Genomic DNA, 27,988 nt, shown 5'->3' with positions numbered 1-27,988 from the left:
AATTCAGCAACTCAAAGCAAGTAGTTATTGATTTATTGATCAAATATTGGTTTTCCCTCATTTTTGACTGTAACCCCATAACTGATGTCTGTGCTGAAATAAAATTTATAGTGCAGTAGTTGTAGTCCTTGCCCCTATAATATACATATCTTACTTGTCCCCAATGTGCTAAGAACATTTATTATTGCTTTAATTGTCAGGATACTACCTGGGTATGGAGCATTATTATTTCCACAATAGATCAAATGATGTATATAACACAACAGTACGGGGATATGACTTCCATCGTAACGCAAAGCCAGCGTGGGATTACAGCGGACAGTATTCGACCACAGTGTTTGCGAAGGAAGCTCAGAAGCTCATTCAACAGCAGGTCAAAGTTAACAAGGTGGGGGCATATAGAGCTATATAGTATTTAATCAATTTAAATAATTGGGGATTTATAGTGCATGATGCCATGGTCCAATGGCATTTGTGAAAGAAATCACCATGTTGTTGATGTATGTGTTCAGAAGATGATGGAAGAAGATCCTAGAATGAGCCTGGATGTTGCCCTTGCATGGTCTGTTAATGCTAAGAACAGCATGCAAAATCACTGTGGATTCAGTCCAATTCAGTTAGTATTAGGAAACAACCCCAATCTACCATCAGTCCTTATGAATAGTCCCCCAGCCTTTGAAGATGCCGAAGTTAGCAACACTGTTGTTAAGCATCTCAATGCCCTTCATGCAGCAAGAAGAGCATTTACCAAACCTGAATCTTCAGAGCGGATTCTAGAAACATTGTCTACAAGGTGGGTGGTAACTGAAAAGAATATGCCAGATGGGCATGTAGGAGTGAAGGCACATCTTGTTGTAAGAGGGTTTGAAGAAGAAGAAAAGGTACAGTCTGATTCGCCCACAGCAGCCAAATCCACACTTAGGATTGTCATGGCAATTGCTGCCAGTGAAGGATGGAAATGTGAAAGTATTGACATCAAGTCTGCCTTTTTGCAAGGAAAGAAGATAGACAAAGAAGTGTATCTAATGCCACCAAAAGAAGCAAGAGAAGATGGCATCTTATGGAAGCTGGACAAGACAGTGTATGGTTTAGGTGATGCATCCCGGAACTGGTATTTTAGTGTTCAATTTGAACTTCTCAGACTGAACAAGCAGTCGCAACTTGACAAGGCTCTCTTCAGTTGTTTGGCGGATCAGAGGCCTTCAATAAGGAGGCAATTGACCTGATTGCCAACAAAGTAGGTAGAAGATTGATTGACTATGCATCTGAAATAAAGGAAATACCTGTATCTTTTAAAAGGAAATCAGAAAAGCCAAGCCCTTTAACCAAAGTAGAAATGCATAACTTGAGAGCTACATAAACAGACCAGGCCAGACATAAGTTACGATGCTCAGGAACTTAATATGACTAGAAATAATCCAACAGTGGAACAGCTTTTAAGGGCTAATAAAGCAGTTAAGTCATGCAAAGAATGCTACAGGAGACACACTGTTCCCTAACCTAGGACCTTTGGGCGAGTGGAAAATGGATGTTTTCTGCAACGCATGGGGGAATCTTCCAGATGGAGTCTCCAGCAGTCAAGGTCATGTAATTTTCTTGATGGGACTTCGAATAAGATAAAGAGGAAGGTGTCAAACACTCTAGCAGCAGAAACCCTTTTTATGCAGAATGCCTTAGATGAGGCTGTGTACCTTGGAACTTTGATTACTAAGGTGTATTGCAACAGCTATGCAGAAAACAAACTACCCATAGCTGTCTATACTGACAACAAGTCTTGACATCAGAACATTCATTCAACCAAGCAAGTATATGAGAAATGCCTCAGAATCGACATCGCCGAGATTCAAAGATTGCTTGCTGCAGGTGAGGTAGATAATCGAATGGGTCCCAAATAAGCTTCAGCTGGCAGATTGTCTCACAAAGCGAGAAGCAGATAGTGGCTGGCTACTGGAAGTTTTCAACTCTGGTGAACTGAAGATGGATTAAGTTTCATAATTAACTGTTCAGACAAACATTCAGTTCAGATATTTAGTTGTTAACAAAGTTAAAGTTGATAATTCATGTGAACACCTTACAACAAAACTCAAACAATGCTTTTGCATTGGTCTGTTTATGAACATTAGTCTTCTCATTAAGTGGCTCAACAAGTATTTGAGCACCCATGCCATAACTTGGCATCTTTTGAACTCTTATATGACTTTTGTCACACCACCAGATTCTGTAAAATTACAAAAAGACAATGGGGAGTATGTTATGTATTCAGAATATTAACCTTTAGTTCTGTTTCCCTGTCTCCCTTTCATACAGATCTGGTGGGGCTTTACTGCATGTTAGAGTAGAATAGAATAGAACATTTGCATGAGCTTTCAGTGGGGGGGTCATACAAGATGTGTGGTGTGTGTTAATTGTTTTCATATCTGCTTGTCTCATTACAGCCCATGTTTTTATATCTACCATTCCAAGCTGTCCACGAACCATTGCAAGTCCCAGAGTACTACAAGACGCCATTCAAGAAACTCATCAAAGATAAAGATAGACAATCTATGGGTGGTATGCTTGCATGTCTTGATGAAGCTGTCGGTAATATTACCCAGACACTCCAAGAATCTGGCCTGTATGACAACACTATCATCATATTTTCTACAGGTGAGATTAAAAGTTTTGGCTTTTTGTCAGTTTGATGGATGGCACACCATACCTGTCATCTGTGCTTTGTACTTATCAACCTTCCTGCTCCATTCGATTATCCTCTGAAAAATTACTCAAAAAATCATCCTCTACAAAATTACTGAAAACTCCTTGGGTTAACCTCAAATCAGCCGATGAATGCTCATTTCATTTTGCTGCTCCAACTGTTTAGAACACGCTTCCAACCAACCTTCGTAACATCCCCACACTTTCTCAATTTAAACGTCAGCTTAAAACACATCTTGTTTATCAAGCTTTTCCAGTTTCACAGAATTACTTGTGTTTTTGTTTGTTTGTGTTTTTTATGTTTTTGCATGCTCTGAGTTCTTCGGAAGATTTGCACCTGAAAAGAACCATTTATTATTATTGTTAAATTGTTATTATTATTATTATTGTTATTGTTATTGTTATTGTTATTGTTGTTATTGTTATTATTGTTATTATTATTATTATTAAAATTTGTTGTAATTATGTTAAATTGGCACAAAAAAGTGGGTCTCAGGTATGTCATCTTGCAATTTTTGGTTTTCTTATTTAGATAATGGTGGACCTATAGGACGTGGGGCCAACAACTGGCCCTTGAGGGGCTCCAAGTCTACTCTCTGGGAAGGTGGTGTGCATGGTGTTGGCTTCATACATAGTCCTCTACTGCCTGAAAGCATCCAGGGAACAATGAATAAGGCTTTCATACATGTTAGCGATTGGTTTCCAACCATTGTAGGAGGCTTAGCAGGTGGGAGTCTGAATGGTACCAAACCATTGGATGGCTACAATGTGTGGAATGCCATAGTGTAAGTAGGAGGTTTAGCAGGTGGGAGTCTGAATGGTACCAAGCCATTGGATGGCTACAATGTGTGGAATGCCATAGTGTAAGACAACTTGTTGATTTGTTTGGGTTTCACAACCCAAGAAAGCTAGCTCTTTTGAAGCCTATTTCAACAACTCTTCCTATACCTTTGTACAGGAGCCAACCGTTGTTAATCCGTGATGAATCCACACTTTTACTGAAGCGATAATGCGTGAACGCTGCGAGACTACGCGTTACGCTACGAGAGTGCGTAAAATTCATCATGCCTGGAACCTGTAAAAAGCGTATGCAAGCTTTACAAGTTGAATTCAGTATTTTTCAGGCAGCGGCTAAACATGCAGTTTTATTCTGTAGTTTTATTGCTGATCGATATCAACAGAGAAATCATCGAAGTAAAAAGTTTTGTAAGGCTGAGTAGCAATGATTAACAGACAATGACATTCCTCATGAAATAATCATGTGAATTATACGATCTTTAGCTTCTTTTCGTTGTTGAAAGGGATTCAATCATGTTTCACCATTGTTCATCACCGTTTAACGGTGATGAACAACGGTGAAATATGATTGAATCCCTAATTCCCTTGAGGTCCATTTAAACACTGGGAAAACTTTATACAAAACATTCTAACATAATGTTATTAAGTGTTGAAAAAATAGTTTTAAAATGTTGTTGTAGTGTTATTGTTTTTTTTTTTCATGTAAAACATTTTTCAAATATTTTAATGACCTTATTTATATAACCCAACATTTAAATGTTATTCTATTACCCCACGACTCATTATTCAAAATCGCGCGCTGTGATTTTTTGAAACGCGTCTCGTGTCTGACCATTAATTAGCGATAAAGTGTCAAGGGCAACAAACTCTATGATCTTCTATCATCACAGCGGCATCACAGCGCACAGCACACCTGCTTATGTAGGGGAGAATGGAATGTCAGGGGTGTGTTATTGTATGTGCATACCTGCTTATAGGGAGAATGGAATGTTAGGTTGTGTTATTGGAATGTGCATACGCTTTGGCTACGCTGTATGCGCTCCACCTTGAGGTAAACAACTTGAAATATTTGGGCAAAAAATTGATATTTTCTCTTTAAATCACACTATTTTGTGGTAATAGAATAGAAATAAAGGGTGCAGCATTATCCTTTACGCAAATAATGTGTCTCGGCAGTAAAACGTTTAAATAATGGGTTCGGCTGCGCCTCACCCATTATTTACGTTTTTACTGCCTCGGACACATTATTTTCGTGTAAGGATCATGCATTACCCTTTATTTCTTAAATAAATCATTTTGACCATAATCAAAATGCGTTTATTACACTTTAATAACTTTTAAAAACATTTTTGTGTTTGCTGGGTATACAAGGAAAAGAACCATGTGTGTGATTACATGATTTTTTTAATCTTTGCTCCTATAATGATTACCCACACAGTATATGTTTAAGCGGGCAAGCATCATGCACTTGATCTCATATATTGGTGTGTTGTGTGTGCTGTTTTACCCTCATGCATAACAAACCAAGATGGGAAATAATTACTATAGTGTTAAATACAGGGCAATTCGAGTCAGTACTCTTTTGGTCTGGTCTCTTTGCTTTAGACAGATACTACATAAGACATAAATGCTGGAGGTATACTATTTGGTCCTCATGCATGACAAACCAAGATGGGGAATTTACCACAGTGTTAAACACAGGACAATTCTTTAGCCTGATGAATGAATTGTAAAAAATAACTACTTCTTCACACCACAATCTTAGAAATATTTGTTCGAACACTTTAAAGGCCTTAATATTGGAATCAAAGAAATCAGAACATGGATAACATTTAATTTCTTGAAATTAAACAACGACAAAACGGAATTCTTGGTTATATCATCACCTCACTTCAAACGCCAGATGCCTGATATATGCCTTCGCATTGGAGATGACATCGTCCACCCCTCCACTAGTGTCAGAAACCTGGGCGTTACCTTTGATGATGTTATGAGTATGTTGTCCGCTTTTATAACTTCATTTTCAAAGAACATCAAATATCACTTACGCAATATTACTTGGATCTGTCACTTTCATGATAATGAAACAGCAACCATGTTCACGTCTACGGTCTAGACTATGGGAATGTACGTAATGCAACATACATCATGAAATTACAACACTTACATACATACACATACATACATACATACAACGGCATTTATATAGCACAATTTCAAAGAAATGATCATTTTACAGAAAACTTACGCTACTACTAAAGACTACAAGAAAATATGTAAAAGAAACAACATCGGGTTAAAAGATGGGTTTTCAGGCTACGTTTGAAAGTAGTAACTGTGGGAGATGACCTAATGGATGAAGGAAGATTGTTCCAGATTCTGGGTCCAAAGACACTGATTCCTGTTCCCACAATAATCTGGTGGCTTTGTTTCAGTTTGCTGTTTTATTCTGCCTTTCAAATGTTTTGTGTTTCATCTCTGTATTTTGTATATAATTGCAGTTATCTAATAAAATATTTGAAGTATTATATATATTGGAAATGGTCCCCCTTCTACCCCTGTACAATAAGAAGAACTTATACCGTATACTAAGAAGAATGTGGGAATTACAATGCGTGTTCGAACACATTATTTCCAGGATTGCAGACCAAATAAAATTATGAACCATTTAATTTCAGAAATGGAACCTCCTCACCACGTACAGAACTCTTACATAACATAGATCCATTGTCACATAAAGAAGGCAAATCAGTTCTCAGAAAAGCTGCCTTCAATACATCTATAAGAGCTGCTCTAAGAATTGAGGATTGGAAACTTGTGACTGGCGACCCAGGTGAGATTGATTTGGTTGTTTGTAGATGATATTGCACATATTTTAATAACTTGATTTACATGTTATTTGTAGCATGTTGAGGAGTTTATTTTAATTACTTGATTTCCCTATCTTTTTTATCAGTAGCATGTCCAGTGGGTGGCTTTTGGGGTACAATTAATCCCTCCTTTCCTTGTAGTTTCTGTCAAATGAGTTTAGTACAACTTGCACTCTAATTGGGGAAGCAGGGTTTAATTTGGTTGACGTGCAACTTAGATTCTAAAAAGTGCCCTGGAAAAATATACAGAATTTGATGAAGAATAACGACACATGCAGGGCTCATATGCTGAACATTAAGCTATTCCAGTTGAAATCCATTCCCCCCCTATGGAAGACATAATAATAATAAAAGAGAGATTTATATAGCGCATCATACAAAAGTCTCGATGGGATTTACAGAGCACACATACATAAAAGTAAACACAAAATAACAGTGTACAAATATCCTTAAAGAATACACCTTACATACATACATACATACATACAATAAGGCTTTTGTAGCCCGCCATTTCATGAAGACCACAGCGGGTGTGATGATACATAATAAAATAATACACTACAGAGCAAAGAATGAACAAAGACAAGTCAATATGGGAACATGTATGTTTTCAAATTCTCCTTAAATATATGAGGAGATGTTGCAGAACGAAGGGCTGCTGGAAGTTGTTCCATAACTTTGGAGCAGCGAAGTAAAAAGATCTGTCAGCAGCGGATTGAAGTTTCCTGGAGTGAATGGTATGTTCAACTAACCGGGTAGTATCTGCAGACGAGCGCAGTCCAGTGCGGGAAGGTGTGTAATTAAGTAAGTTGGAAGCCAGATATGGAGGAGCAATGTTATTCACACACTTAAAAACAAGGAGCAATATCTTAAAAACAATACGTTCATGAATCGGAAGCCAATGTAACTGTTCCATATATTTATTTTATTTATTTATTTAATGACATCTTTAACGAGGGTAAACCCTGATCAGTGCAAGCACTGCTTTCCACAGGGGCCCTCGATACCATAAAACATAAACAAATGATTTACAAGGAAATAAATGTAAAATACACTTAGAAAGTCATTGCACCAATAATACAAGATATAAAACAAATAAATATTATATAATTACAAACTACATAATATATACAGAGTAATACCATAAAATATTTAAAAGATTAAAACACATGAGACTATAAACAGGATAGACTAGTTAGGTTTGTAAAATGTGCTCCTTGAGCGACTTTTTAAAGTTAATAATACTGCTTATTTGTTTTAAATTGTCAGGGAGGTTATTCCATGCTGTTGTTCCAGAGTACCTGAAGGAACGTTTACCAGTTTCACCAGTTTCAGTATGAACAGAAGAATGAAAAATATTTTTATTTGCAACAAATCTAGTGTTGTATGAGTGAATGTTTATTTGTGAGTGAATGTTGTCCCTCAGGTACTCAGGAGCCACATTATTAATACATTTATACATAAGAATAATTCTAAAATAACCAGCCCGCTGATTTACCTTCATCCAATTGAGTTGTTTGTACAGATTACAGATTAGCTTTTCCTATTGGTCAAATTTATTGATGTTTAAAAACCCAACAAACAGGTTATCATCAACAAGCACACATACAGAAACATATATTACAAGTGTTTTAAATAAAACAAGTTACAAAAATACTTATGTTATCATGAGCAAAAGATAAAATATTAACAAACTATTGAGGTAAACAAGTACTTCCGGGTTTAAATAATTTACATATAAAGCGGAAGAGCGGTTGACGTCATCGCGTCATATGACAAGAAAATTAGCATACATATCAAAACAAACTCTTTACAGAACACACTTCATGTGAATGAATTACGTGTTTTTCATCAATATAGCGCGAACATTAAAAGCTGATCTAACATACTCTGCAACTACTTTAATAATATCAAAGTCACTAGCACACATAATGTTAACAAAATAATCCATGTCAGAGAAATTGTCTGTGACAAGAGCATCATTAATTTGAGAGACGAGAGTAAAACGAATGTCATTATAGGCAGTGCATTTCATGATAAAATGAAACTCATCCTCAACTGCGTTCAGATCACAAATTTGACAAATACGATTTTCAGGTGGAATCCTAGGAGTAACATACCGTTGTTTCTCAATCATGAGTATATAGGTGAGCACTAACACGAAGTTTACACAATGGTGCTCTAAGATTACGATTTAACATATGAACATAGTTCTCCTGATTGAACTTAGTTTTAAATGTACAGTAAGTCCTGAGTTTGGTTTGAATATTTGAAATTTGAAAAAGCCATTCATCATTATACACAGTAGACAGACAAGAACTTATAGTTTTCATGACAGATGTTTTGTGTAGAATATTTGGTTTATCCCAAATATCAATATTACCAGTGTAGTTACATATCGCTTTAATTCCATTTGACCATGTAAAATACTTAGCATTCTGAACCAAACGATTATCAATAAGGGCATGAATAACTAGTGAATCAGATCCCTTAAGGCAATCATCATTTAATTTCCACCAATATTTTAACGAGAGAGACAACATAAAAATCAAAAGAGGGTGACTACCTAATTCACCTCGCACTGCATTATTAGTAGTCTTACGGTGGACACCTAAAATTAATTTACAGAATTTAATGTGAAGTGATTCACTGCTTAATTTATCACAAATATTAATAAAATTACCATTCTTGAGACCCTTAAGTAATAAAGGTGCCCAAATTTCACAACCATAACTTAATATAGGTCTTAACAGAGTATTAAAAAGTTTAAAGCTGCATTTAATTGAACTACCATAAAGATTTTCCCTAATTTTAAAGAAAGCCTTACTTGCTTTATCCTTCAAGCTGTTAATGGCAGTCAAGAAAGAACCAGATGGAGTGAAGATTATTCCAAGGTAACTATACTCATTACAGAATTGAATTGGAACACAACCATACATAAATTGGTCTTTTATTATTGACCGACCACATTTATTGAAAATCATAATTTTAGTTTTATTAATATTAACACTTAATTTCCAACGAGAGCAATAGTTATGCAATTTATTTAGAGCAATTTGAAGACCAGAGGCACTTGTGGACATAATAACTAAATCGTCAGCATACATTAAACAATTCAAAGGGGACTCATTCAAAATAACAGGATCACACATGTTATCAAAAATGTTTGGGAGATCATGGAGAAAAATATTAAAGAACAAAGGACTTAATACACAACCTTGTTTAACACCAACTGATGTATTAAAAGTATCCGTAATCTTATTTTCGCATTTAACAGCAAAAGAAACAGCAGTATACATATCATGAATAATCTTAAGACATTTACCACTAATACCAACTTCACATAATTTAAATATAAGAGCATTACGCCATATAGTATTAAAAGCAGAAGAAAAATCAACAAAACAGACATACACATTATTCAGTTTGGAGATATATTTGTCAATAACAGTCTTGAGTACTAAGATATGATCTTGCGTACGAGACCCTTTTTGAAAACCAATCTGCTCTTTAGCAATAATATTCTTATCATTAGTGAAAACTGTTAATCTTTTATGAAGAATTAAACAGAATAACTTGCAAAGGTTACTAGAGACAGCAATACCCCTATAATTCTTGGGGTTACACTTATCGCCCTTTTTATGTAAAACAGTAAGTGTACTCACTCTCCATGATTCGGGAAATTGACCGTTTAGAAGAATCAAATTAAAGATTTTAGCCAATAAGGGTGCAAGAGTAGAACTGCCACATTTTAGCATTTCATTTCTAATACAATCAAGACCAGGAGATTTATTATTTTTCAACTGAGCAATTGCTGTCAAAACTTCTGCAGATGTAATAGTAAAATCTAAGTCATTAAAAGAAATATCTTGATGAGTAGCCCAAAAATTATTGATCTGATCTTCAAAATCAAGATCAGAGTGCGGAAGATGACGATTCATTAGTATGTTAAAATGATTCCACCACTCATTTGGCGTAATTGAGTTATTACCAGATAATCTTGGTTTATCACACAATTCCTTATAAAGTTTCCAAAAAGCTTTAGGATTTTGTTCCTCTAAATTATCAAGAGCATTAAAAATAGCAGAACGAAATTGAGACCTTTTAGAGTTAAGAAGTTTCTTATACTTCTTTTTAACTGAACGATACTTATGAAGAAGTATTGTATTAGGCCTTCACATGTAAATCCCTAACTTTACACCCAAGAGTCAGTCTGGCTGCTCTGTTCTGTAAGACTTGAATCTGATTAATATATTTACTTGCGGCAGTTGACCAAATTGTACAACAGTAGTCGATGTGAGGCAAGATGATAGCATTACATAAAATATTACGAGTGTATTGATCAATATACCAACTTAACCGTTTTAAAACACCAAGTTTTTGTGATATTTTGCCAGCCATTTTTCAATATGCTTATCCCATTTAAGTTATGGGTCAAACCACATACTAAGATATTTAAATTCATTCACATTCTCAAGAGTTTCATTATTGATTTTTATTTCCAAGTCACCCATTTTTCTAGTTCTTTGGTGTGTTCCAAAAGTCATAACCTTTGTTTTAGAGGCATTAAGTGTTAATTTGTTGGTGTTCATCCATTTAGAAATATGGTCTAGATCTTGATTTAAACCATGCTCAATTTCAGACTTATTGTTTGAACTAAACAAAACTGCAGTGTCGTCAGCATATAAGACAACCTTACTTTTGTTGATTGCATTGGGAAGATCATGTATGAATAAAATAAAAAGAAGGGGCCCCAATATTGAGCCTTGATATATGTGACCTGGCAGCACAAATGAGCCGTAAATTCCCTAACTTGTATTCTGAGTTACGGTGTAAAATGTGTACGACGGTCGGATTCATCGGTAACTTAAGCTGGCCCGACATCCGTCTCATTTCGATAGTCAAAAACTAATCAATAATCCTATTGTTGAAGTGGATAATAAGCTTCTACCTTTATAGATGGCGATAGAACTTTTAATAGCTCTGGTCTTTGTTTGCTTATATTGCTAAATCCTGTTCAAGTGGTGGGTTACCAGGCATTGTATTTTGTACAGGTATGCATAACCAACAATTAACAATGAGAGAACTTTCTTAAACCTCGTTGACTTGGGGATGATTTGAAATGACCGCCAATTATGACTGTTTGATATTTATTGCCAACAATGTGGAAAAAGAGACACATGTAAAAACGTAAAAAGCTATAATTTTGTTGAAGGAGCAAAGTTTAACAAACCATAACCCCGCTTCTGGATATCGTTTGAAGTCAAATGATATTCCATTTTTAAGTTTATGATGTTTATTTTTAAACACGAAATAAAACAAAATTGACTGGGGAGGAATTTACGGCTCATTCGCCGTGGACGGTCACATATGGTGTGGCATGGTCTTGCTTGCCAGCGTGATGAATAAGTTTGACAGCCCAATTTTGCAACCGTTGAAGTTTGGCAATATCTGTTTTGTTGGATCCTAACAGAAGAGCATTGCTGTAGTCTAAGCTAGAAAGTACCATAGATCTAACAATGTGATGACAGGAGTCTGTGTCCAGGAACCGGCGAATACGAGATATGTTGCGGAGCTGAAAAGTAATCGATTTACAAAGTCCGGATATATGCGGTGACATAAGCATGTGCGTGTCAAATAAAATGCCCAAATTCCGTATAGTATCGGAAGGATGGATGATATCAGTTCCAAGATCGAGGTGAACTGGAGGCATCTTGAGCTTATTATTTCTCGACACGGCAACAAAAAACTCAGTTTTGGTGTCATTTAACATGAGCATGTTCATTGTCGTACAGTTTGATCTCGGAGATACAAGTAGCGCCATCATGTTGGTTCCCTTCCCAGGTGGATGGGCTTAATTTAGGTTTTGGGCTACGAGCTCAGTTTACCACTTCATTCTTCCTTGCCAACTCATGGCTGTTATCATACAATAAATGTGTTTCACTTATCGACATAAGCTCAGTGTTTGGTTGTTATCCTTCTTCCTTAGTGGCGTGGCGGCAGCGTTGAGAAACGATTCCATAGTCATAACTCTGTTCTACAAGTACAGTGCAGTGCTATAACTTTGCTTGCCTTTAAGCTTACTGTAGGTAAGCTTATAAACACATGCTACAAGAACACTCACATTCAATTTGTGGACAACCAGCCAGCTAGTACAGAGCTGTTTAATGACACTGACTTATAGTTTCTCGTGAGTGTAAACCTGACATCATGGCTACAACAAATCGATGCGCCAAAGCAATGGTGCCTTAGCAAGACTGAAACTGTGAATTCATTTGAAAACTGGAAGCAAAACTTGCAATACACCCTTTCACTAGACCAAAACTTTGCTCCCTTCTTAGTAGAAGGTTACGAGTGGGGCAAAAAGTCCAAGACATCTCCTCAACGTGGATTGACAAATGACGGTGCAGACGTTCCAGAAGCCAAAAGACTGACTGCCATCCAGAAGAGCACTATGCTCGACCTGATGCTAGGACAAATTGCAAATTATTGTCCCATTATTTCACGTAGCACCATCGTCAAAACCTCAAAGTCCCTGAACGATATTTGGCAGACTATCAGACTCCACTCACGGATTTCAAAGTACTGGGGGTCACTTCATTGACTTTGCCAACATACACCTCACCCCAGATGAACGCCCGGAGACCTATACCAACGATTAATGCCGTTCGTAGAGGACAACCTGTTGGTTCAGGGTGGAGGAATCACACACCATGGTCAAGCAGTCACAGAAGACGAAGAACTCTCCCTTCCCTAGAGAACTTTGTAGTCCTCACCTGGTTACGCTTGCTTCATTCTGATCTACCCGACTCGTCAAACAACGTTATGGAACAGAGCTCGGTCGCGAACACTCGCTTCCATCAAGCCAGAAATATCACAGGCGCTGGACTCGCTTCTGGATGAACTACAGTCATCAGAAAATGCACGTTCCATGCGAACCACTATGCCCCAAGCACAACAGTATCACCGCCAAGCCCCACCAGCCGGTAAGCCTCGCATGACCCTAGCAAGATCCAAACCCGCCAAATCATGTCCCTTATGCAAACAAGTCGGTCGCGCAGACTTCCACCACTTTCTCAGTGAGTGTACATTTCTTCCAGATAGGGACAGAAAGTACATATTACGCGCACGCCAAGTTGCAAACATTTTTGATGAGCAAGAGGAGCCTGATCCTGATGACATGACATGCGCATTTGTGGAACAGTTTCCAGATGACCAACAACATACAGATGCACCAGCCACACATCGCGTTCAAACCCGCCAGTCTCCGTGACTTTGACGCATTTTACAATCACCATACTACTAGGATCACGATAGACAGTGGAGCCGAAGGCAACTTAATTCGCGAAAGCGCTGCCAAGTCCATGAACGCCGTTATTCACAAAAGTTCACAGTCGGCCCATCAAGCAGATGGTTCCTCTCCATTAACTGTCACTGGTGAGACAACCCTCACATTCACTCGTCAGGGAAAATCCTTCCTGTTTGAAGGTTTAGTTGTTCAAAACTTGGACGTTGGACGTCCTTGCAGGAATCCCATTCATGGAGGTGAATGATATCACCATCCGACCTGCAAAGCGCCAGATCAGTCTCAGTGATGGAACCATGTTCTTCTATGGAAGTAAACCCTCACGTTCCAATCACCACACTGTGCGACGTGCCCATGTTTTACGCGCACCCACCCGCACAACAACCATCTGGCCTGATGAATTTATTGAGATTGACCTCCCTCCAGATATTTCAGAGCACGACTGTACCTTTGCTCTTGAACCCCGCACGGATGCCTGCATTGCCAAGACCCTCAGTCCAAGCCAGTTGTGGCCTCAGCCAAGTCTTGTGCACAGCGTGGCTGGTAAGATCCGTATCCCCAACCTTACTCATGACCCATTGATCCTGAAACGCCATGAACAATTTGGCCAAACACGTGCTATTTTCATACCCCAGACTATGAATACAAGCCCAGTAACACAACATGCCCCCGCAAATGTGCACCCATCAACCACATTCTCTGCCTCTGTTTCCATTGATCAAGGCAATACGCTTTGTCCTGATGATCAGTCAAAGTTCGCAGTCTCCTCGAAGAATACGACGAAGTGTTTGATCCAACCTTTCCTGGCTACAATGGTGCCGCAGGCCCGTTTGAGGCAGTTGTCAATATGGGTCCCGTACAGCCACCGCAACGTAAGGGGCGTCTTCCCCAATATGCTCATGATAAACTTCAGGATCTGCAACAAAAGTTCGATGAACTTGAAGCACAAGGCGATTCGCCGCCCTGAAGATCTTGGACTTACAGTTGAGTATTTGAATCCATCCTTTTTGATCAAGAAACCAAAGGGTGGTTTCCGCCTTGTTACGGCATTTGCTGATGTTGGCAGATATAGCAAACCACAACCATCACTCATGCCAGATGTTGATTCAACCCTCCGTACCATCGCTAAATGGAAGCATCTCATTGCCACAGACCTTACAAGTGCCTTTTACCAGATCCCACTGTCCCGTAAATCCATGAAATATTGTGGTGTTGCAACACCTTTTCGTGGAGTCGCGTCTACACAAGATCAGCCATGGGCATGCCTGGCTCTGAGACTGCCTTGGAGGAGCTCATGTGTCGCGTTCTGGGTGACCTCCTGGAAAAGGTGTTGTCGCTAAGATCGCTGATGATCTTTACTGTGGTGGAAACACAGTGCAAGAACTTCTCCATAATTGGAGATTAGTTCTTCAAGCCCTATACAAATGTAAACTACGTCTCTCTGCATCTAAGACTGTAATATGTCCAAAGAGCGCCATGATCTTAGGATGGATCTGGTCTGATGGAACTCTTCAGGCAAGTCCACATCGGGTGGCCACCCTCAGCACATGTTCTCCCCCAGAGAAGGTTCGTGGCCTAAGATCATTCATTGGTGCATTCAATATCCTATCCCGAGTTATTCCCAATTGTGCCAAGCTGCTCAGCCCGCTAGATGAAGCAGTTGCTGGGCTCCAGTCAAAAGACAAGATAGCATGGTCTGATGACCTTCGCTCAGCCTTCCAAACTGCTCAAGCAGCACTCGCTTCCCCACATATACCATCACTCTTCCACAACCAAATGACCAATTGTGGATTGTCACTGATGGCTCTGTCAAGAAGCACAGTATTGGTTCCACCCTCTATATTACTCGTGATGGTAAACCACATCTGGCTGGATTTTTTAGTGCCAAGTTACGGGCTCGACAACCCACATGGCTACCCTGTGAGGTCGAAGCTCTGTCCATTGCTGCCTCGACAAAACATTTTAGTCCATACATTATCCAGTCACGTCATCATGCCTGTATTCTGACGGACAGCAAACCCTGCGTTCAAGCATTTGAGAAACTTTGTCGCGGAGAGTTCTCGGCTAGTCCTCGTGTATCTACATTTCTCTCTACAGTCGGCCGTTATCAAGCCTCTGTCCGCCACCTTGCTGGTTCCGCTAATATTCCCTCTGACTTTGCCAGTCGCAATGCCCCAGACTGCACTGATTCAACTTGCCAAATCTGCAGCTTTGTGAAACGGGAGGAAGAAGCTACAGTTCTCCGCATATCAGCCCATGACATTCTGTCCGGCAATGCAAAACTCCCGTTCACCAGCAGAACAGCTTGGTCCTCTATCCAGCAAGAATGCTCTGACTTGAGGCGAAGCCATGCCCACCTAATCCAAGGCACACGCCCTTCCAAGAAAGCAACTAATGTCAAAGACATCAAGCGGTACCTTCATGTTGCTGTAATCGCCAAAGATGGACTTCTTGTTGTCCATCGTGACCAACCGCTGTCTCCCACACGCGAGTGCATCATTGTGCCCCGCCAAGTTCTTAATGGTCTTCTGACGGCACTTCACATCCAATTAGACCATCCATCCCGTCATCAACTTGCTTCTGTTATGCAGCGTTACTTCTATGCATTAGACATGGACAAAGCCATAGACCAAGTTACGTCTGGATGCCACCAGTGCGCTTCTCTTCGCACCGCTCCCCATACCCTCCTGACCCAATCCACAGGCGACCCCCCAGAAGCAGTAGGCATATCGTTTGCTGCAGATGTCATCAGACGCAATCGCCAGTTCATTCTTGTTCTACGCGAAACCACCACTTCCTACACGTCTTCATGCATTATTGATAATGAGCGCCATGATACCCTTCGCGATGCATTGATCCGCTTATGTATTGAGCTTCGTCCGCTAGATGGTCCACCCGCAGTTATCCGCAAGACTGACCCTGCCCGGGCTTTGCATGCCTTGCCCAGGATAAGCTTCTCAAGTACCATCGCCTGACTATTGAAATAGGTCGCATCAAGAACATTAATAAGAACCCAGTTGCAGAGAAAGCAGTTCGTGAGCTAGAAGATGAACTTGTTCGTCTCGACCCAATAGGAGGTCCTGCAACACAACTGTCGCTCTCACTCGCCACAGCCAACTTGAACTCTCGCATTAGGTCACGTGGGCTGTCAGCACGAGAAATGTGGTTCCAGCGTGATCAGTTCACCAATAAACAGATCCCAATCCACGACCAACAGATGATCCAGTCGCAGCACAAGCTTCGCAAATCCAACCACCCTTCTAGTGAGCACTCAAAGGTACCATCTGGACAGTAGCCCCCATGACACAAGTTGACATTGGCGATTTAGTGTACCTTTACTCAGATCGCGACAAGTCGCATGCCAGAAACCGGTATTTGATTACGTCTGTCGACGACAAGTGGTGCAACATTCGCAAGTTTGTGGGATCCCAATTAAGAAATGCTTCCTATCGCATTAAGAGGTCCGAAGTGCTACAAGGTCCCAACTCAGCAGCGTACTCGCATGAGACTAGATTTAGACCAACTGTAGACTACGCAGCGACGAAGACACGGCCATAGAGCGGTTACCAGAACCACCTGTCCCACCCCTCATCCCACTGGAACTGTCAACCCCAGCTATAGACTCAGCCAATGATAGCTCTGATCTTCACAGTGATGGTGCAAGTGACATTAACTTTGTACACCCTCCTCCGAATGAGGCTCCATGCACCTCCCCAATCACCAACCCCGTTGGTCCAACTACCAGTGGCATTGAGGACGGTTCTGACCCATCTCCAATCCCATGTACCCCTAGGCGCTCAGGGCGCCAGCGCAACATACCATCTCATCTTAAGGATTTTGTGATGGAGTTCTAGTCCATCAAATAACTTTTGTATACTCTTGTTGGACAGAAAACCCCGCTAATTTGCGGTGGTAAATCAGTGTTTTTTGTAAATATGTTTGCATGCCGCGTAAGTTGGATTGTCGCGACTGTTTTGCCGAAAGTTCAGTCGGCTTTTCAACCCAGGACTCAAGCCAATAAGTACTGTTTTGAACTTTCTTCCCACGTTTGAACTTATAAGATCAAGAAAGAGAAAAAAAAAAAGTGGTTACGCCATCATGTTGGTTCCCTTCCCAGGTGGATGGGCTTAGTTTAGGTTTTGGGCTACGAGCTCAGTTTACCACTTCATTCTTCCTTGCCAACTCATGGCTGTTATCATACAATAAATGTGTTTCACTTATCGACATAAGCTCAGTGTTTGGTTGTTATCCTTCTTCCTTAGTGGCGTAGCTAGCCGTGAAAGAGCAATTTGAATGGAAGATGTGTCCGCAGGATTAAAACTGGTATAAAGTTAAATGTCGTCATCATACATGTGAAATGACATTTGATGTTTTCTGATGATACGGCCAATAGGTATGGTATAGATCTTAAATGAGCCCGGTCCAACAATGGAGCCCTGTGGGAGTCCATAATTCATGTCTTGTGAGTCTGAGAAAGTACCGTTAATGCACACTTTAGTAAATCTTTCAGCAAAATATGACTTGTACCACGTTAGTGCAGTCCCAGAGAGGCCGATCTCATTTGCCATTCTTCTGACGAGTACGCTATGCTCAACCGTATCAAAAGCGGAAGATAGGTCCAACAGGACCAGGAACACACCTTGCTGATTATACAGACATGACATAATATCAGTTTTAACTTGTAGGAGTGCAGTTTCGGTACTGTGTGCTGATCGGTAAGCTGATTGAAGCTCCTCACCTAGATTGTGCTCTTCCATATGTTCATTAATGCACCTGAAAAGATGTTTTTCAATTAGTTTTGACAAGAATGGGATGTTAGCAACAGGACGATAATTTTTTAGATCATTAGGATCAAGAGACTGTTTCTTTATGATGGGATTGATGATGGCATGTTTGAGAATATTTGGAAATATACCTGTAGACAAAGTTATCACATGTGTTAAGGCAGGTATAAAAACAGAAGTGTGTTGCTTAAGGTACCATGTTGGCAGAGGGTCAAGCAAACAACTTTTGGCATTAGAGTTATTCACCAAATCAACAACATCTTCCTCACTCAGAGCTTTGAACCTTGAGAGTTTACATGAAACAGATTGGTCATATGAATCATTTAAAATACAAACTACATTTCTACACCAAGCATCCCTCACAAGGAATGGAGAACAAATAAGAACGAGCAAAGGGTCCCAAACCAAGTGAAAGACGCATGGTAGCCAAACATATGCATACAATAAGCAATATAAACACAAGACCTTTATTATATTACAGTCCATTATAGCAAAAACAAAGTTCAACATGATCAATATAAAAACATAATAATTATTAAATGGCGAATAAGATCAAAACAGACAGAACAAGAAATATTTCAGCATGGAATTACAGCAATATGATGGTGGCACAGCACCCTGCTGAGGGGAGAGGTTGCCAGCACGTCACCCTCAGCTAGAAACATAATAAGTAAAGCAGCACAAATTATAACAAGAAATGCAAATCGTGAAATACGGGATGGCACAACACCCTGCTGAGGGGAGAGGTTACCAGCACATCACCCTCAGCATGAACAAACATGATAATACAATTAAAAAGGAGTTGGCGAGACCTGCAGCGACAACAACATATGCCGATTATTAAAACGCGAAATGGGGGTGGCACAACACCCTGCTGAGGGGAGAGGTTTCTAGCACACCACCCTCTGCAAATTGAAACATAATATATAACAACAAAATCACAGATGAATCAAACAATGAAAAGATGTGTCTTCAGAAGTCGCTTGAAAGAGTGCAGTGAGTTAGCAGAACGAATGCTATGTGGCAGGGTGTTCCAAAGAAACGGTGCAGCGAACGCAAATGATCTTTGCCCATAATACTTGGACGACAATGTGACTGAGAGAAGCGATTTAGAAGATGAACCAAGTTTGCGACTAGGATTGTAGTGCCAGATGAACTCATGAGAAGAATCTTGTAGATTATTCGCTGTTGGACAGGAAGCCAGTGAAGTGCTTGTAGAATAGGAGTAATGTGTTGATACTTGGAGGTGCGAGTGACGGGCCGGGCTGCAGTGTTTTGAACTCGTTGCAACTTGGAGATATAGCTATCTGGAAGGCCGTATAATAAAGAGTTGCTGGAGTCGATCCTTGATGTAACAAATGCATGAACTAATCTCGCTGTGCTGACCTCGTCAAGATAGTATCTAATTTGATTCTATGAATTGCAACTAGGGCAGATTTACAGATGCTGTCGATGTGCTCTTTCATACAAAAGTGAGAATCCATTACAGCGCCTAGATTTATTTATTTATTTCTTATTTAACCTGGGGTGACCAATCAATGCACTGGCACTGTTCTCCCTTGGTTCCCAGGTGGAAGATTGCGCGCACCACTTCAAGGATTAATCACGGAATCCCCGATTACAAGCGATATGTTTGTAGCAGGTCTGTTCGAGAAGCGGGAAGTGACATGGATGAGTTCGGTCTTGGCATTATTAAGGACCAATTTATTTGCAACGGCCCATGATCTCACATCCGCAATGCAGTTTTCCATCACTTCAATAGCCTGAGCTCGATCATCAGGGTGGAAACACATATATAGTTGTGTATCGTCTGCATACACCATAGTATGCACACCATGTGCTGATATAAGATCTTGCATAGGGGCACTGTACATGGTGAAAAGTAACGGGCCAGCGACCGATCCCTGCGGTACTCCGCAGCTGAGAGAAACACTGGTTGAAACTGCATCTTTCACGACAACAGATTGAAATTCACACTCCCTGTGAGGACAATTTAAGAGGGTATGTAACCCACACCACTCTTCGTCATACATAAATTCTCCCAGCCACATTTCCGTAACATAATATGAAATTTTTTTTAAGGGAAATTTAGTTTGGCAGAGGTGGGGCTCGAACTCACGCCGCACCGCTATCGTGAATTCTGAATGAGCCTAGCGCCTTAGACCACTCGGCCACCTAACTTGTTGGTATCCATCTTGAAACTTTTTTGAACATATAATCGCAACTTCAACATATACCATGTGACAAGCAAAGACAGAAAATGTACCATATTTTGGAATTTTATTTGCTTAAAAACATTAATGTGTATTGATATCGCTCAATTGTTGATAACTGTGTGTTCTACATACAGAAATCCGACAATGGGCCTCCCATACATGCACAATACATAATATTGATTTTCACTCGCCGGGCCATGTGCTACTCCTATATACATGTGGGTCAGTATATTGGAGCCTACCATTTTTATGCCTCCACCGCGAGGCATACTGTTTTTGCAATGTCCGTCCTTCCGTCCATCCGTGCTTCCGTCCGGATGCCATATCTCGGCATGGATGGGCGGATTGACTTCAGATTTTCAGGATAGGTGGGTCATGGTCAAAAACTCTGGCTACTTTTTTTGGGTGAGGTTCAAGGTCATATACTGAGGTAAAAGGTCATTTGAGGTCAGGGGGCTCATTTTCCTTATTTACCTCTTTTCTCTGAGACTAGGGGTCGCATGTTCCTCAAACTTGGTGGGTGGGTGCATCTTGACCCCAGGCAGAGCAGAACATGCAGGGGTCATTTGAGGTCAAATTAGCAAAAATTGTCATATGGCCATGAAACTTGGTAGGTACAGTCAACATTTAGAGCCGAATTTTTGGAAGGTCATTTTGGGGTCATCCAGGGTCACCCAGGGGTCATCTGAGGTCAAATTGGTAAAAACTGTCGTATGGGCATGAAATTTGGTGGGTACAGTCAATATATAGAGCCAAATTTTTGGAAGGTCATTTCAGGGTCATCCAAGGTCATCCAGGGGTCATCTGAGGTCAAATTAGTAAAAACTGTTGGATGGGCATGAAACTTGGTGGGTACTGTCAACATTTAGAGCCAAATTTTTGGAAGGTCATTTTGGGGTCACCAGGGGTCACCTGAGGTCAAATTAGTAAAAACTATCATATGGGCATGAAACTTGGTGGGTACAGTCAACATTTAGAGCCAAATTTTGGGAGGTCATTTTGGGGTCACCAGGGGTCATTTGAGGTCAAATTAGTTAAAACTATCATATGGGCATGAAACTTAGTGAGTACAGTCAACATTTAGAGCCAAATTTTTTGGACATCATTTTGGGGTCACCCAGGGGTCATCTGAGGTCAAATTAGTAAAAACTGTTGGATGGGCATGAAACTTGGTGGGTACAGTCAACATTTAGAGCCACATTTTTGGAAGGTAATTTTGGGGTCAACCAGGAGTCATCTGAAGTCAAATTGGTAAAAACTGTCATACGTACATGAAACTTGGTGGGTACAGTCAACATTTAGAGCCAAATATTTGGAAGGTCATTTTGGGGTCATCGGGGGTCACCCAGCTTTGTATCAACTTGTGAATACGTGCCACATCACTCCCTTTAGTGGAGGCATCACGGTCGACGCTTGGCGTCGAAAACCGCGACATCCGAGAACCGCGATCCATCTAGTTCTGGATTTATGCAATTTATGGTAGAAGTCCATGTAGGTCCCCAAAGTTTCTTTCAGATATTAAAAGATTAGATTCCCATAAAGACGAAACAGTAATCTTTAGTTGGGACCTACGTAAAAATTACATAAGATCTTAACCATCAATTTAGTGTTAATTTCCGCTAAATTCAGAAAATATTTTGGCGTATATAAAATTGAAATAAAATTCTCTGCTTTCTAAACCACATAAACTTTAGCACCATTGGGTATCACAAATCAGCATACAATTGGTGTCCCAGAATGATCTATACCGTGTTTGAACAAAATATCAAAAATATATAGTCAACAGAGTATCTAATCTGAATAAGTGGAATACAATGCCACATATATCACCTACTTATTCTGTAACTTTCATGGAAATGGCTTGATTCGTTTTCTCGTGACATTGCTATTACTGAAAAGGGACGAAAACTGCATGTGTGTAATTTACAGTGCAAAGGCCGGGGCAAAGGCATCATAACACATGAATCCTTTATCACCATCGTCCAGCCGCACTGTACAATATATTGGAGCAATCCTACATTCTTTGATAGGAAATACACCAAATTATATTAAGCATTGTAAGCTCTACAATGCTTAATAATTCTTGATATGGGATTAAGTGAAACATTTCAATATGACATCAGATATTTAGGTTGAAAAACATACTTTTTATGTGACTTTTACCCTAATTTTTACCCAAAAATGTCATTATTACAGTGGATATAACTTCCTCAAGGATCCCCCGCAGTAAGTTTTAATCTTCTTCCTTAAGTAGTTGCGGGTTTGCCCATATACTGTTGACATAAATGCATACTGTGACACTACGGACGAACCTTCTGTATACGTTTATAAATAATTGGCTTCAAAACTGCCACCAAAGAAAGAATAGTTTAAGGTCACTCAAGCGTACCAAATCCTTTATTCCATACAAGGATTGCTTCGTAACATCATAAATAAACGAGTATATCTACTATTTAGTACAAGTAAGAACAGGACACAACAAATATACTGCATAAACATTTCCAAATAACTTTGTGCTGCACGGTTAGCAATTTTCAGATTTTCAAAATAGGCTGCTTTGTCAGAACTTGCAATTCACCATTTTTACGCAATCCTCTCTAACTTCTACTAGAAACGTCCAATTTTTAAAATCTACAAAATCTGAGAAAGCTAAATATATGTAGAACTTAAAATGTAAAGCAATATGACCAATAGAAATGCTGTTCATACCTAAAAAATTCCACCTTCCCGGTATAAATCATTCTGGGACACCCTGTATATGATGTACAGTTAATATTCAAATATTTTTTATACATTATGATGCTTCAGTTTTTACACAAAAAATATTTCATTGAAAACCCTCCCACTCGGCTATTTTAAAAATGTAATCAGGCTTCTTCAGTATGCAAGAAAATAGCATTAAAAGTGTTCTTATTCTAGCAGCCTTTTAGAAATACTGGTGACGGCGTCCACTGCTGTAAGGGTAACCCTATTGGTTTAGGATGTAGATTTTCTTCAAACGTGCAAGATGGCTATCTGAAATAGCTGCCCTACAGACATTTGACAATTTTTGTTTGCATTCTATATTGTACACCTGGCAGCTATTGCAGGTAGGGCCTTCTTGTACTACCCCTTGATATTTACAAGTCAATTTCCCAATATAAGTTCTAAGTACCTCACCAATTTAAGCTCTATTATGGTACAAGTAAAGTTTTTTTAAATGGTTTTAGATAGCTGATGGATTTGTTTCCAAATATTACCTTTTTCTTGGCTCTTTTCCAGTTTTGCTGCTACTTTTGTTCCACCATCCTTGTAATACCAGATTTTGAATTTGCATTGGTCATAATTTGGTTGGAAACAATGAAAAGAACAACAGAATATTTTGCAAATATATGTTTAAAGATACAAATTTAGCATAAATTCTGATTTTTTTATTTCTTACTTTCTCCAGGAGCTTCCCAGTGGAAACCACCCCTGAATCAGGTTTGAAACCCATCTCACCCGTGGAACTACCCAACAAAGGCGTCTGGTTATTCAATATATCAGCTGATCCTTCACGAGAAGTTTGATGTGTCGGACACAAATCCAGATGTAGTAGATCTGATCCTAGATCGCATGCAGGATTACTATAACACAATGGTGCCACCATTGTGGCCTAATCCAGATCCAAATTGTGATCCAGCTAAGCATGGTGGAGTCTGGGGGCCGTGGGTGTGATTGAGACTTGATGTAAGGCTTGACCCAGCTAAGCATGGTGGAGTCTGGGGGCCGTGGGTGTGATTGAGACTTAATGTAAGGCTATAAAAAATTGTTGGCTTGCCCTTTAGGTACCAACACCTGGGTCGGTCGGTCAATATATTTTTTTTTTATTTATTATTTTTGCAATTTCTGCAAAATAAGATGTAACGCCTAATACTTTGCATAAAGAATTTCAGAGAAATAGAGACTATGCACTTTACAAATGTACGCGTCTTCAGTATTGAAAATACTACGGGAAAAGTTTATTCAAATCTATGCAGGAAACAGGACTGAACACAATTTTCATGCAGAAATTGAGTCAGACTTTGTGAGTAATTGATGATTTTATGCATTTATACCACAGTTTAACATAAATAAAACACATATTTTGAATATTATAATCCAAAATATGACATTTCCTATAGTCAAATTTTTAAAAAAACAGCGACCGTGTTTTTCAGATTTTTGGATCGGTCGATAAAGGCAAATCAACTTTTTTAAGCCTTATAAGAATAAGCATTATCAAATGCTTAAGTAAAATTGAGCAATTTCATTGGTTCTCAGCTGTGTTATAAGCATGAGACGATATAACATGGCTGCAGTGTCAACATGATGCTCATTATGTGCTGTGTGAATCAAATTCACACAGTGTACAACCAGAGGATGATTTAAGGAAGCCCCATCATGCACTGCAAAAGTGTTATCACTAGAGTTTCAACTGCCACTTTACTTTTCAAATCCCATTGAACTCTGTGCAAAACATGTTGTTTTAGAATTGTGCGTGTGTCATTATTACTTGGTCGATTTCAGAACAAAAGTGATGTGTGTTTAAAGGATAATTCACACCTTCTGTAGATAACATAAAATGTGAAATCGACTGGCATCTTCACAGCATTTTTTATGTAAATATAATTGTACACATTCAAATTAAACCATGCATGCTGCAGTACGTCATGTGGTGGTGTCATGTTCGCTCACACAGCTATGCTAACCGCAGGTAACATAGTGGAATGTTGGGAAGTGCTTTTAAAAATCATCCTCTGGTGTACAACATCAACTCAAAGTTTATACTTCCCCCAGCTCCCGCACTCTGTGTTTCCATGGGTACTCGTGCTCATCTGGGAACTTTGAAAACACTGCTTTTTGTCTCCGCTGAACATGTTCAGGGAGAGACTTAGTAATCACTATGGTGTGCGTACGTGTTTGCCGACAAACGAGGACACACACAAGATTTTCACCCTAAACTGTGGACCTACTTCCAACCGAGGACTGTCCTCGGTCTCAAACTGCTGCAAAAGACCTCAAATGCATGCTAGATGCTTTAAACGCTATTTGCCTGAAACTGAGGACCACACGTGTAAAAACTACCGTCCGCAGGGTGATGGCTAAAATTCCGTTTCGTATTATACACACAAAAAATCCGCCATTTTAGTCCACGGTTAGGCGATGAAAACATACACACGTCCTCGGTTAGATAGCAAAACACAATGTCCACGTTTGGAGGCAAACACAGACAGGGATGTGTGTGTCCGTGCGGGCGGGGGTGGGTGTGTGGGGGTGTGTGTTCGGAAAAAAGCTTGTGAACGTGTTATCTTGAAACCGGAAGTGCTATGATGATGAAACTTTATAGGGGGTAGCATGACCAAAGGGTATCGACCTCATTAGATTTTGAGCGCAAAATATGGTAATTAAGTACCTAATTTGCATAATTTATGCATAATAAGCAAAATACCTTGTGAACAGATTATCTGGAGATCCGTATGGGGTACAGTGGCGTAACTTGGGGGAGAAGCGTGGCCAGATGTTCTCGACCTGATTAGATTTTCAGCGCAAAATATGCTAACTAAGTACCTAATTTGCATAATTTATGCATATTTGATGCGTATCAAGCATAAAAACCCTTGTGAACAGCTTATCTGCAGATCCGTATGGGGTACAGTGACATAACTTGGTGGGGAGTAGCGGGGCCAGAGGGTCTCGATTAGATTTTCAGCGCAAAATATGCTAATTAAGTACCTAATTTGCATAATTTATGCGTATTTTATGCGTATCAAGCAAAAAACCTTGTGAACAGATTATCTGGAGATCCGTATGGGGTACAGTGACGTAACTTGGTGGGGAGTAGCGGGGCCAGAGGTTCTTGACCTGATTAGATTTTGAGAAAGCAAAATATGGTAATTAAGTACCTAATTTGCATAATTTATGTGTAACAAGTAAAATAAAATTTTCTCAGACCTTTTGGAAGGTCATTTTGAGGTTACCAGGGGTCATCTGAGGTTAAATTAGTAAAATCTGTCGTATGGGCATGAAACGTGGAGGGTACAGTCAACATTTAAAGCCAAATTTTTGGAAGGTCATTTCAAGGTTACCAGGGGTCATCTGAGGTCAAATTAATAAAAACTGTCGGATGGGCATGAAACTTGATGGGTACAGTCAACATTTAAAGCCAAATTTTTGGAAGGTCATTTCGGGGTCACCAGAGGTCATCTGAGGTCAAATTAGTAAAACTGTCGTATGGGCATGAAACTTGGTGGGTACAGTCAACATTTCAAGCCACATTTTTGGAAGGTCATTTCGGGGGGTCACCAGGGGTCATCTGAGGTCAAATTAGTAAAAACTGTCGTATGGGCATGAAACTTGGTGGGTACAGTCAACATTTCAAGCCAAATTTTTGGAAGGTCATTTTGAGGTTACCAGGGGTCATCTGAGGTCAAATTAATAAAAACTGTTGGATGGGCATGAAACTTGGTGGGTACAGTCAACATTTAAAGCCAAATTTTGGAAGGTCATTTCAGGGTCACCAGGGGTCATCTGAGGTCAAATTAGTAAAAACTGTCGTATGGGCATGAAACTTGGTGGGTACAGTGTATCTAATTTTAATTAGTGTAATACAATAACACACATGTATCCTACTTATTCTGTGACTTTCATATAAATAGCTCTATTTGTTTGGACGTGACATTGATATTGAAACGGTATTGGTAAATCAAGCCAACACATATTATATTTGGGTAATCGCCTTTCATTTTCCTACCCCCAAGTCGCGTGTATCCCTTTAAATTGGATTTCTTGTACGGAGAAATAAACCCGTATTCCCGGGCCGTATTCGTGGTCGCTCTGCGCATATTCGGTTCAATTAATTATCACCCGCGCTTCTGCCCATGTGCGGTTCAATCAATTATCTCCGTCAGCCAATTAGCGCGCCGCACGTATTCAATCAATTATCTCCGTCAGCCAATCAGCGCGTCCGACGTGCTGGCTGGCTGGGCGACCGCATGTCAATGATGTCATTCTCATCTTTTGCTGCAGGTGAATATATACAGCTTTTCTTTGTCGTATTTTTAAAATTATTATTTTTAGAGTATTAAAATTGTTTCGGAATTAAATCGTTCCAAATTAAATTAGGATATTGTGTATAGAACGCGTGGAGGTGGTTTTGAGATCGTGAAATCAATTTTTAAATGTGTTTTGGACGATTTTCTTCATACGTAAGTTGAGTGATTTGGGGCATATTGTTTCGCACGTGTATTGTTATGCATAGCGCCTGTATCCAAAATTCTTGTCGTTTATGGTTTCAAATGCACCTCCAAAATCATGATTTCT

The 27,988-nt window shown here is 39.7% G+C and overlaps 1 pseudogene; it reads left to right on the top strand.

Moving 5' to 3' along the window:
* Positions 1 to 27,242, top strand: part of LOC140171937 (arylsulfatase B-like) — a 41,077-nt pseudogene extending 13,835 nt beyond the window's left edge.
* The last annotated feature ends 746 nt before the right edge of the window (positions 27,243 to 27,988 follow it).

Source organism: Amphiura filiformis, chromosome 15 (assembly GCF_039555335.1).
Source record: "Amphiura filiformis chromosome 15, Afil_fr2py, whole genome shotgun sequence".
NCBI classification, from domain to species: domain Eukaryota; kingdom Metazoa; phylum Echinodermata; class Ophiuroidea; order Amphilepidida; family Amphiuridae; genus Amphiura; species Amphiura filiformis.
The sequence above is the reverse complement of the archived record's forward strand: the minus strand, read 5'-3'. Positions and strand labels throughout refer to the sequence as shown.